Raw genomic sequence first — 13098 nt, forward strand, 5'->3', positions numbered from 1 at the left:
CAAGTCATTATTCACTAAGAGTCTAACTGCTGTGGAGTCACAAATATAAAAAGCAAGCACAGTCTTCGACATCAAGGAAGCTCATCTACCGGAGAAACTAATGCCTGCATACTGTCCTTCAGGGCTGGCTGTGGTAAATGCTGCTTCCGTTTTGGAGGCGAGAAGACATCGAAACTCGGAGAAGAGAGACTTGGTGGAGGAGAGTACACATGGGCAGAGCACCGATGCAGGACAGAACAGGGAGGGAAAGACGTATCGAGCCAAGGAAATGCCACGAGTAAAGGCACGAACATGCGACGGTAGAGGCCAGAGATGGTGCTGGAGCCGTAGGCTGGGACCTTATTGCGTGTCAATTTACGTGCTCAAGGTTAACCGTTTTGCGAATATTGTTTCAGGGCTGGCCAGTCCAACGAATCCCAAATAAAAGCAGAGGTGCTGAGCCAAACTATCAACCGGAGTGATAAAAGGAGACGCTTAACGAGATGGAGATAAGGTTGAAGACAGAGCCTCGTCATTCCAGTAACAATGAAGCGACTGGGGTGCATTTGACAAAGGGATGCGAGAAATTCCCACAGTAAAAGGCAACAGTCACCCACATGTGAAACCTGAGGATCATCCTACCCCTGCTCTCCCCACCTACCATCTAGTCAATCTGACCAGTATCTCTCCTGTCTCCCCTGTTCTTGTATTTTTTTTTTTTTACAAAGCTTTATATTTAGGTATTAATATAGTAGCCTATTACAGAGAACATATTAAAATACCAGAAAAATGATAATACTTTGTTCAAAATGCACAATACCAGATATCACTATTACAGACGTGATGATCCCAGAATGGGCAGGAAATGCAAACAGCATTTCTACGGAGCAGCTTAGACATACTACTTAAATCTGTGTGCCCTCTCGATGCCTCATTAGATCGATAAGCTCCTTAGTAGTGAGATCGGATTTTTTGATGCCCACCACGTTTATGGTACCTCGCTGGGCCCTGGGAGCTAGTCCGTCCTGACCCATGCTCAGTCCCTCAGATACACTGTCCTCGTGAGTGATGAACCTCACAGAGTTTCAGTGAGCCTGTGCACCTACGTGCCTGGTCATTATCGTAAAACGTGCAGGTAACACGCTAAGACAGCCCAGTTGTACAGAAGAAAACTATCCTGGGAATTCGAGTGTTGGAATCAGATGGTGTGACTGGCTAGAGGCAGATTTTGCAACCACACAAAGTAGTCATACTGGAGTTTCCCATGACTTGGTTAGAGCAATCAGAATTCAGTAAGCCTGCTTTCGGGGTGGCCAGCTGCCTGGCAGGACCTCACTCTGGACAAGGAGAAATCATCTCCACTAACCAGAGGGCATCTCCCGAGAGACTTATGGAAGGAGCGCCCTTTCTGAGATCTGCCATGCTTTGCTGAGAACCCGCCTTTTGTACTCAACGTCGTAAATGGTAAGTGGCCTAAAATTTAGGACTCAAAGATCTCACTTCTGCCAAGGTTTCACACGAGTCCTCCACAGGACCATTTCTGCGAATACAGGAGTGAAGAAGTGATTCTTGAGCTTAGTGGGTAGCAACTACATGTCTGCTTTGCATCGAACCGCGTGCTGTGTTACTTGGGCTCCCGTTCATGTATTCAACAAATATTTATTGGTGTGTTACTAGGGATCTGATGTAGTGCGGGTGTTGGGCATACGGTTCTGAACCAAAAAGATACCATGACCCCTGATCTCGCAGGGCTAACAACACCAGGTGTTGAAGACCGTCATAAAGTAAGGAATTGCAGTAAGTTGTGATGGGCACGGGGCCCGGGAAAATACACTGAGTTCTGGGAAAGCCTCTCCGGGTCTAACACATAGCACACTAGTTGTAATGCTGTTTTCATCTTTTTGTGGATCTTTAAATTTAACATTTTGGAACACAATTAATAAATTAAACCAAGGGGAGGAGACACGGGTTCCATCAAGAAGTGAGCTGATTTGGGGGAGTCCAGGCACATCGAGGGCATGGGGCCATATTGAACGAACAAGGAATTCTTCTTTTCCTCTTTCTAAAACTATTAAAATTGTCTTATTTACATTGAGGGGCACCTTGAGGTGACTGTAGTTTCATTTTTCCAAGTACCAGATGTTATTTCTAAATCAAAGCAAACAAAATCTACGAGAGCTCAAAAAAGTAACTAAAAACTTGAGCACAGCCCACAGAAGGCCTTGCCTTTCCCGGTGCACGGAGAGGAGCAGGACTCTCTTCAAATTCCTAATGCCAAGTGCATTTCCAACACCAGCTCTGGTTCTGGCTGAAAATCTAGCTTTGTTACTTAATGCACATTTCCTTCTGGCCTTTCGTGTATCTTGGCATGAAATTTCGGAAAATTAAAAATAATTGCATAATTTCTTCTTTTCAGAAACATTCCAGTTCTTTTTTTACTCTGTCAAGTATGGCAAGAACAAGGACAGAAAATTCCGTGTTGAGCACGGAGATCCTGAGCCACCAAACGCCTTTCCCTCGGGTGCAGGGCCTGTCCCACTTCTGCACGTTCAGACTTATGCAGTGGGAACTGCTGAAGGTACCTTGGCCATGAGATAGAAACAGATTCTTTCCCTCAGGGTCTGCACACGAGCAACAAAGCAGACTCAGCCTCCTGAAGACAGCAGAACAGCAGAATGTGTATCTTCAGAGTGGGGCTGGGGGCGGTCACAAAGTACACACGGAATGTCAGGGGACATTTTCTTATCATCTAAATTTAAAATGGGGCTACCCACAAGAAGCATTTTTTTTTTTTCTTACTTTGATTAAAGTTTCTCAACCTCAATATTGTGGACATTCGGGTCAAATAATTCTTGCTGTGGGGGACTGTCCTGTGTATTGCAAAATGTTTAGCAACATTCCTGGCCTTCGCCCTCCAGAGGACAGTGGCATTCCCCGTTGTGACAACAAGAAATGTCTTCAGACATTGCCAAAGGTCCTCTGGGGGACAAAATGGCCCCCGGTTGAGAACCACTGTTTGGGATCACTTACACCCCATGTGCCTTGTGAACAGAGCTAAGAACCCCTACAACATTGCTCTGCTTCCAGAGGCCTTGGAGCCAGAATCCAGGACTTTCAAAGGCGATCTGGGATGACCCACTGATCCTTCACCATGCTTCAGAGATCCTGGACTGAAGGCAACAAGAGGGCGTTGAGCTATAGCCCCGAGGCATGAAACTTTCCCCCTTAGGACTTAAATTGACTTGTCTTAGGCTGAGGTGACAGGTAATTTGAGAAATCACTTTCTGGCTCAACTTGCCCACATTCTGGCGAATGGCTATTCTGAGAGATTATTTTTTTAAGTCCATAGAATATGTTGCTAGAGTTCTTGAGTACTCAGTTTGGAAAACACTTCTAAATGACTCACTGGCATACGGTCATGTCTCAGGTTCTTTTCTGGCCTTGACTTGTTGCCACCAGTAGTAAGTCTGATATTCACTGATATTCATCAATACACCCTTAGCACCTAATTCTAGGAAGTACTGTACCAGTGATATCTGTAGAAAAAGATGTACATATAAATTATAACGAATTTGGCTAATTTACTTGAACAAATAAATAAACCGTTCTTATTCTTCCCTCCAAACTCTCTCCCTTGGCAAATTCTCCTAACTCTTCCCTCTAGAGTTAGGAGAGCCTCACAAATCTATCACTAGAGCCAATATCGCTTCCAAGTTTCAGTCCCTAATTTCGACTTCTAAACATCACCAACAAATATACGCAATTCCATGAAAACCATATTAACCTCATTAACTCTCTAATATGATAAACAGCTAACACTTCCCCCGCCTCTAAAATTCTAATTATGCAACCATTAAAATTATACTTAAAGAATAAATACAGCCATGTGGGAATGTTTATAACCTAACGCAAAAAGAAATAAAATCTGGGGCGCCTGGGTGGCTCAGTCAGTTGAGCGTCCGACTTCAGCTCAGGTCACGATCTCACAGTCCATGAGTTCGAGCCCCGCGTCGGGCTCTGGGCTGATGGCTCAGAGCCTGGAGCCTGTTTCCGATTCTGTGTCTCCCTCTCTCTTGCCCCTCCCCCATTCATGCTCTGTCTCTGTCTCAAAAATAAAAAATAAATGTTAAAAAAAAAAAAGAAATAAAATCCTATATACACAATGAATATAACTGTGAACATATAAATAGATATGATTAGAAAGAAACATACAAAACTCAGTCATGTTTATGGGATTTACAACAAACTATTTTCTATTGTGGAAAGACTGCAGTGGGATATTACTTGTATTTCTTTAAATTGTCCTTTTAAAATATTTACAATTCTTGGGGCGCCTGGGTGGCTCAATCGGTTAAGCGTCCGGCTTTGGCTCAGTTCATGATCTCACGGTCCATGAGTTTGAGCCCCGCGTCGGGCTCTGTGCTGACAGCTCAGAGCCTGGAGCCTGCTTTGGATTCTGTGTCTCCCTCTCTCTCTGCTTCTCCCCTGCTCATTCTCTGTCTCTCTCTCTCTCTCAAAAATAAATAAACATTAAAAAAAAATTTACAATTCTTTAATACCTGACAATGTGAAGTCACTGTCCCTCTCCTAAACTGGCCCCTTAAAACCCATCATTCAGTCAGAAACGCTGGCTCCTAGACCTGTAATCATCTTGGATCTTTCCTTCCCCACCTACTTACCACCTACAACACTGCCAGTGACCACCGCTCCTGATTCTCTCTCTGCAGATCAGCTCGGTGCAGCTGGGGTGCGCCTTTCTGCACTTAGTTGCATTGGACCCTTCCTGTCGCCACCAATCTGATTCAAGTCCTCAGGACCTCTTGCCTAGGCTCTTCCAATAAATCGTTTCACCAGTGCCTCTGATTTGGTTCTGCTGATTCCAGACCATCCTGCAAAACCCCGCCCCACTTTAACATCTAATACCCAGCTCTGGAATTGTCCCTTTTCTGCTTGGTCTGACCAGGCCCTAGAGAACCTCTCTCAACCAGGCTCATCGCTCACTAGCCTTCACTAATCCCACTTTCCACTCCATGCTTTCCCTTCTGCAGGGCTTTTCTTCTCTACTGAGAATGCCCTCCCTCCTAATAGAATTATCTGAGTTCCATACACCTTTCAACGTCCAACTCAAGTACCATCCCCTCCTTGAAATGCTGATCTACCCAGCTCAACATGGTCTCTCCTTCTGAAGTTTTCCAACTGTGCTTCTGCTTACAACATACACAACTACCTTGGATTATGGTAAATGTGTACATCGTTACCTCTTTCCTGGTAGGTTAGGAACTCTCGTCTTTGAACATTTTGCTTTTAATCCTACAAAGTTTTATGTATTGCTGGTAATGAAAATATAGTTGCCGAACAAGCCAATGAAAATAAGTCTAAAAGAAAACAAATTAAAAAGTTCAATGAATTGTCCTTTCTGGTTTAATTGTAAGACACTTGTTTTGACCTACTCTCACAGCTGAATTTTTAAGAAGTAAATTCTTAACAGACAACACCTTTACTTCTTCCTTCTCTCTTTCCCTCTCAGACTCTCCCCGGAATGGACACCTCATTTCAGACAGTGTTTGCTCATATACATATGAAGCTTTTGATAATTTTATAATCAATACCTATAGACATGACCAAGCAAGCCCCCTTGAGATAGTTTTTAAAGGGCTAAAGCCAGGGTGCCTGGGTGGCTCAGTCAGTTAAGCATCTGATATCGGCTCAGGTCATGATCTCATGGTTCATGGATTTGAGCCCCATGTTGGGCTCTGTGCTGACAGTTCAGTTTGGATTCTGTGTCTCCTTCTCTCTCTGCTCCTCCCCTGCCCAAGCTCTGTCTCTCTCTCTCTCTCTCTCTCTCAAAAATAATAAATAAAACATTAAGAAAAAAATTTTTAAAGGGCCAAAGCCAACTTGATTCTATGTCAAACATTTCATAATTGTAAAGCTCTTCTAGAATATCCAAATCATATGAATTCTGCCTAGTAGGGTGGAACAGAAATTTACTGGCATAAATGGTGGGGTGTTTTCTGTAGACTGTGGAATCATAGCTAATGATTAGGACCCTAAATGTATCTAGGTGGACAACTGATAAATAACAACTTACAAAGCTTTTGAAAGCTACAACTCAACGACAGTAAATATGTTGAAGTCCTTTTGTAGGAATCAGAAATATATATGATGAAACACACACTCTTCCTTTCCATTACTACAGAAGAAAATTACCATTATAGGCTGCATAGAGGGAGGCTATAGAGGAAGACAAGAGATAGGAAGGAGACACTCTTAAAGCAAAGGTGTTTCTAATGTTCTGGTTCAAATTTGAATGAGTTTAGAGGTATTCATTTTATTATCATGCTGCACATACCCTTTTCTAGTAACTGTAACAAAAATGAAATCTAACACCAACCTTATGCCATGCATTGTAAGAACTTCTTTTATATTAACTCATTTAAGACGCAACAACTCTAGGACGCATGCATCACCATTATTCCCATTTTACAGATCAGAAAATTGAGCCACAGATAAGTAACTTTCCCAAGGTCGCCAGGCATTCCAGCTCCAGAAGCTATGCCCTTACCACTCTGCTACCAGATATTTGAAAAGAAAAACTGTCAAGAAGTTTAAAAACAACAGAATTTGAAGATTGTTTCATAGGACAGTTACCCTACACGATTTCCTCCTCTTCCAGGCCATTGAAAGTTTCCTCAGTGAGTTCCTATCTACTGCAAAAGATTTCTCTTCTCTCATTAGGTTTCATTATTTTTCAGAAGCCACATTATTCACATTAACCTTGCAGTGAACTTAAACACGGGCCTGAAATGTTATCTTCTCCACCTAGTCAATATCACATATCTGGAGACCAGGGCCTTGCTACAAAGCCTTTCCAGAAACAGAAATAGTTGAAAAAGTTATTCTGCTACCAACCACTGTGTAAGTGCAGCTGAGTAACTGGACCATTATAGCTTCAATTCACCTATGAAAAGAGGGATCTGGTGATACAGGAGGTAATTTCAATTCTGAAGTGTGAATCTGCGTTGATTTTTCTCATTTTTGAATGCACGCAGATTATTATCTGTAATCACAAGTTTAGTGTCTTTTGCTTGTCATTTACCCTGGCGGTCCACTGACCCTTCTCCTCTCCATGAGTCAATAACCATGTTAACAAGCAATTAGTAAGCCCTGTGCCAAATGCTCTGGTCATGCTAAGGGGACAAAAACAATACTAACAATATGTGATTAGTTTTCACCTCCTAACTAAATTGTCTAGTCATGCCTGGGCCGATAGTTAAGGACTACCCATCTGGAGAGATTACAATGTGTGCTTTCCCTAAAGAGTCCATTGCAGGCCATTCACTGGGTCTTAAACTCCTCTCTCTCTGGACGCAAGGCCACCCCTGCCCTCTGGGGAAAGTGAAGTAAGAAAGGTAGTGGAGGGGACAATGAGCCAGCTGCCTCTAGCTGGGGGGAAATACACCAGCCTATAATTCTCATGTGATAAGTGACTGTGGAAGACTGCCAGTCATCTTTCAACACTATCCCCTCTGTTTTCCAAGAACAGAACTCTGGCAGACAGCTGCCCGAATAAAGACTACACTTCCCATCCTTCCTTGCGATGAAACGTTGCCATACAGCCGAATTCTGGCCAATGGGATGTACTCAGAAGTGTCTCCCAGGTGGTTGCTAGGTGAACTGTTGGCTGGGGATGGGGCACCATCATGGACCACAAGATGGAGAAACAAAATCCTGGAAGCAAGGATCTCAGATCATGTGGTTCAACCAATACTGACGTAAGTTTATGAAAAAGGAAAATAAACTTCTGCCCTGTATCAACTGCAATGAATTCTAATTAATAAAGCAATCTTTTCTTTCCTTTATCTAACCCTATCCCCTTGCCCATCTGATTCTTATGCTTTAGATCTTATTTATTTTAAATGTCCCTTCTTAAGAATTGCCTTCTCTGTCTTCCTCTTCATCTGCCCTCCATCAGGCCCCGTTATAAATATACTTTTAGGTCCCTAGATTTTTCTTTCCTTGTATTCATCACAATTTATATGTATTTATGTATTTCATTAATTTATACCTCCATCATTAGTCTCCAAACAGACTCTGTTTTTGTTTGGTTTTGGTTTCATTTTCTTCACCACAGGATCTTCTGTGGCTTGCGCAGTGCCTGGCACACAGGAAGTAATCAAATATTTGAAGAATAGGGGTGCCTGGGTGGTTTAGTCAGTTAAGTGTCTGACTCTTGGTTTTGGCTCAAGTCATGATCTCACAGTTTGTGGGTTCCAGCCCCGCATTGCACTCCGCACTAATGGTGCAGAGCCTGCTTAGGATTCTCTCTCTCTGCCCCTCCCCCCCACCTCCCTCTCTCTGTGTCTCTCTCAATAAACAAACAAACAAACAAACAAACAAACTTTAAAACACAACTGAGAGGGGTTTAGAAACAGTCCTTCCATTTGGCCCATTTCTTCCTCCCCGGCCAAGGCACCGAATGCAATGCTGGTACATAAAAGCACTCTCTCCTCCTCACTATAAGACCAGAATTCTAAATGGACATCCTGAAGCTTTGGTCTCCCAGATTCTCAGCCCTATAGCCATCAGCTCTTTTTCATCAGTTGCTCATCTTTGTATTTTCTGTAGATGTTTGGTTGGCTTTTGTTAAAAAATGTAAAAATGCTTCAACAGCAAATGGCATTCTCCTTCCCTTCCCCCAACCTGATCTCTATCTTTCTCTCTTTCTCTCTCTCTCTCTGTCTCTGTCTCTCTCTCTAACACACACACACACACACACACACACACACACACACACACACACAGAACTAATCTAGTGGGAAAGAGACATTGATTCTTCCTTTGTATTTGAATCTAAGTCTTGAAACTAGTGAGAGAACGCGCTGTCATGAAAGATACAGAAAACACACAGGACTCTGAACCACTGTTAGTTTTGCTCCTTATCAGCCTGTGACTTAATTTTTCTGTTCAAGCATCTTTGGAATGAGAATGGTAATGGCTACTGCCTACAACCCTTTTAGAATGGACTTAGACGGCAAGCAAGAAAACGCACTGTTTAAGAGCACACGCACGGCCTCCAGCTGAATTATAGTTCAAATCCTGGCCCTGCCACTTTCCTTGATGTACGATCTGAGTATGAATGTAGAGTATTTACCAGAGTGTCTGATGCAGAATACATGTTAATTAATTAGCCCCTGTCATTTCTCCTTTAAAAATTGTGAAGTATCCCACCAGTATTCATTTCTGTTACCCCAAGATGCATGCAAAGTAGAATGGCCAATAACAGAACGTTCATCCAATGCTTTCTCAGGATTCAGTATCACATCCTTCCTTATCCACAAAGCCGGCTGCCCTCCCCAGACAGAATGCTCCCTTCTGCAACATACTTATGTGAGAAAAGGCCAGCCCCACAATTCCCTTCAGTTTTAAAGACTCAGCTGGCTCTATGAATTAATAACCTCACTAAAGGTTATCTACCAGCAAGAAGGGTGGGGAAAAAAGTCCTAATTGCTCTAGTTGGAGATGTCATTAGTTTGTTGTACCTGACTCCTATCAAGTCTGCATGGTATTTATAGAAAGGGCAGATACCAAGGGAAAATATTACCAAAGAGGACAAGCGTTGAACCTAAATACTAAATAGCTCCCTGCCGTCAACTAATCCATTTCTAAGGTAATCTATCTACAGAAAAACCTTTCTGATTCTACAGTCCTGATACTCGATTTGCTCAAGCTATAAAATTTTTATTTAGATCCCAGGGCCATTTCGATAAATCAAAATTGCCTTTTCTCCCCCTGCTGTTAGATAGTAAAATCCTGTAGAACAGGTCTTAGACTAAGTGATCTAACCTAATTTAATTTGTCAGGAGCAAGCACCACTGATTTTTTTTTTCTTAACCCTCCAATTGCAAGTCTAGGGCCTTCTTTCTAAATGGGGACACTGCCATCGGAATCCTGAGTTCCATTATTAGTTAGTTAGTTTAATCTTAGGGAAACCTCTAAAAGAGCAAACCATATTATTTTCTCTTCCGGAATTTAATACAACTGCTACATACCTACTCTGAAGAGTGTGACACAGTTCAATTTCTCATGTTTACAAACACTAGCAGATAGCAATATGTGAGCAAAATGCATGGCGTAGCTTTTTAAAATAGAGCACCTGGGGTTTGTCATAAAAATGTGCTATGCTGTGTTTAGACAGACATAAATAAAAACTGCATGGTGTGGCTTTATGGCTCCTGAAGTGCATACCAACGTTTGAAAATGCCTACCGTATTTCATGTTAAAACATTTTCTAGTACCTACAAAATATTTATCTCAAATGACTAGAAGAGTTTTACAGGAAATGCCCGGTTTAGATCATTTATCACGAGAACAAGCTATGTAGAAGCATCAAGGATAAATATACCTTTCACGTGTATTGGGAATCCAGCCTTTCTTTGAGCACTCATCCAATTCTCTTTGTTCAATGTAATTTTAGGGAGAACAAGGGGCAAGAACATTGTAATATGGTAATGGTATTGGCAAAACAAGGGTTTACTTGAGAGTTTTTACAGGGCCATCATAAGTATTATAGAATCACAAGATAAAAGGGTACATGCTTTGAAAAGTACTAAAGTTACCACAGAAATTCTTCCAGCATAGAGACAGGGTATGAACATTATTATTATTATTTCTAAGCGAGAAATGCTATAATTTGGATAGGTCTTCATACACAAATAATCTAAATGTCAGAAGTAAATGACCATGGAGCCCTCCCTTGTGGGCCAAAGCAGTCAGACCACTATCTCTAAAGTTCCATTTGATATGAATAATAATAATACCACTCTAAAGCACAGTTACCTCATCATTTATGTTTTAGCTGCTTGGCTCAAAATGTTTATCTAAAATAAAAGTATACTATAAGAAAATTAGCTTAGGGGCAGCTGGGGTGGCTCAGTGGGTTAAGCGTCTGACTTCGGCTCAGGTCATGATCTCACGATTCATGGGTTCATGCTCCGCGTCACGTTCTGTGCTGACAGCTCAGAGCCTGGAGCCTGCTTCGGATTCTGTGTCTCCCTCTCTCTCTGCCCCTCCCTGTTCATACTCTGTCTCTCTCAAAAATAAACATAGAAAAGAAAAGAAAAGAGAAGAAAATTAGCTTAAAGCTAGGTTTGTTGTGAGCTGAAATTTTTTTCCCCCAAATTCCAATGCCTAAATGGTTAAAAATAACAGCATCGAGCAAAGGCCCTTATACTTTTAAGCATTTTGGAAATCTAATTATAAAGAACGGCAGGTCTGATTATGGCCTTCTTTTTTCTGACAATGCCTTATTTCTTCCCAGACATTAACAACGAGTACCAACGGCCTATTATGGTGTCATTAGAAAGTCGATGAAGATGGATTTTCCAGCATTTCCAGGAGAGTTAACATGTGTCAACTCCTGTCCCCAGCAAGGCTAGCAGAAGGCACTGCTGGGCTGCAGGCAGGGAGCGAGCGTAAGTTTTCAAAACAGGTGTTACTGTTGACACAACCATCAGACATTCTGCTTCTCCAAAGCTTTAAGAAGAATACGTACTTTTAATTTTTAAGACAAATTTGTGGATTCCATAAAAAGGTGTATTCCTGGGAGAATATCCAGAATAATGGGAAATCTGTGAGATAGGTCTCTCAGCATGATACCACAGTTCACCCTCCAGTATATGGAGACTAAGAATAGGACGACTCAACAGACTGGACTTGGACGCCACAAAAGTGATTAATTAACACGGCAGCTGGCCTGGCCTCTCAGTGGCAGCACGGAGGAAGTGGAAAAGTAAAATAAGCCTAGAAGTGGTTGCTTTTCAGTTCCTATGACTCCAGAGCTGCCGCACGTGTGTCAGAGGACAAGGCAAAACTGTACATTTTACAGAATCAAAGAGAGTTAAAGACGATTAAGATCTTAAGGATCAGTTAGCTCAGAGATTTTCAACGTTTCGGTGTTTAAGGATATTTCTAGATTAGAGCTCCTGGGTGGCTCAGCGGGGTGAGCGTCCGACTCTTGATTTCAGCTCAGGTCACGATCTCACGGTTCGTGAGTTCGAGCCCTGTGTTGGGCTGTGCTCTGATAGTGCAGAGCCTGCTTGGGATCCTCTCTCTCCCTTTCCCTGCCCCTCCCCTGCTTGCACACACATGTTCTCTCTCAAAATAAATAAACTTTAACAACAACAAAAAGAATATTCCTAGATGCACCCACTGAGATTATGACTCAGCCGCAGCAGGCAGGAAGTAGTGGGAATATGTAACACTTCTAAAGCACCTGCTTTATGCCAGATACTGTGCTAAGTTCTTTACAAATATCACTTATTTAATTCTTGCAACAATCCTACTGGGTAGATGCTATTATATCCTCCATTTTAGATACGAGGAGACGAAGGCACAGAGTGATGAAGGAATCTGCCTGAGGATGCCCCAATAGAAAGTGAATAAGTGTTAAGTATTCAAACCCAGACAGGCTAGCTTCAGAGTCTCAGCTCTTTGTCACTCCACTAAATCACCCATGGACTACGGGCTATGGTGAGGCCCAAGGCATTAACAAAATGTCATCACTGAAATCATCTTTTCTTTTCTGAATGGAGAAACTCACACCCAGAAGAGTGAAATCTCTTATCTAAGACAAAAATCCTTCAGTGCATTTTCGGGGAGAAATCAACCATTATACAACACCCAACTGTTCTTAAATATTTCTCTATGCTTATTCCTCTAGGGGGGAAATGAACAGATGGCATTATTAAAAGCCAGCCCAGGGGTTTCAGCTGTGATCTTCTGACCAAGGTGCTGTTCTGGACACAGACTTCCATCCTCTTCTGCCCAACTCACCGTTCATTCACAGGAAATGACACGTTCCAGAGTCAGCATTAAGGGCTCCAGATCATGGTGATTCTCAAGGGAGGGAAAAGGGCGAGGGGAAGGAGAGATACCATCCCCCAAAATGGTAAGTGAAGATACGGTTCATGTAATTTGAGGATGGAAAAGAAAGATGTGATTGTGATATGGTTCCTAAGGATGGTGTTCCTGTCCCTAAAGTGTCTATGCCAAAGCCTTAGTATGTGGGAAAACATCATTAGGTCCTCGCTGTGTTTTAACATAAACAGGCAGCTGAAT

General features: G+C 42.3%; 1 protein-coding gene across 1 annotated transcript in view; it reads right to left on the reverse strand.

The window, feature by feature from the left end:
- The window catches only part of ARFGEF3 (ARFGEF family member 3), a 183433-nt gene that overhangs the window by 117919 nt on the left and 52416 nt on the right, over positions 1 to 13098 (reverse strand). The gene's annotated exons all lie outside the window — the stretch shown is intronic.

Source organism: Herpailurus yagouaroundi, unplaced genomic scaffold (assembly GCF_014898765.1).
Source record: "Herpailurus yagouaroundi ecotype Mexico unplaced genomic scaffold, PumYag 198, whole genome shotgun sequence".
Taxonomy (NCBI): Eukaryota; Metazoa; Chordata; class Mammalia; order Carnivora; family Felidae; genus Herpailurus; species Herpailurus yagouaroundi.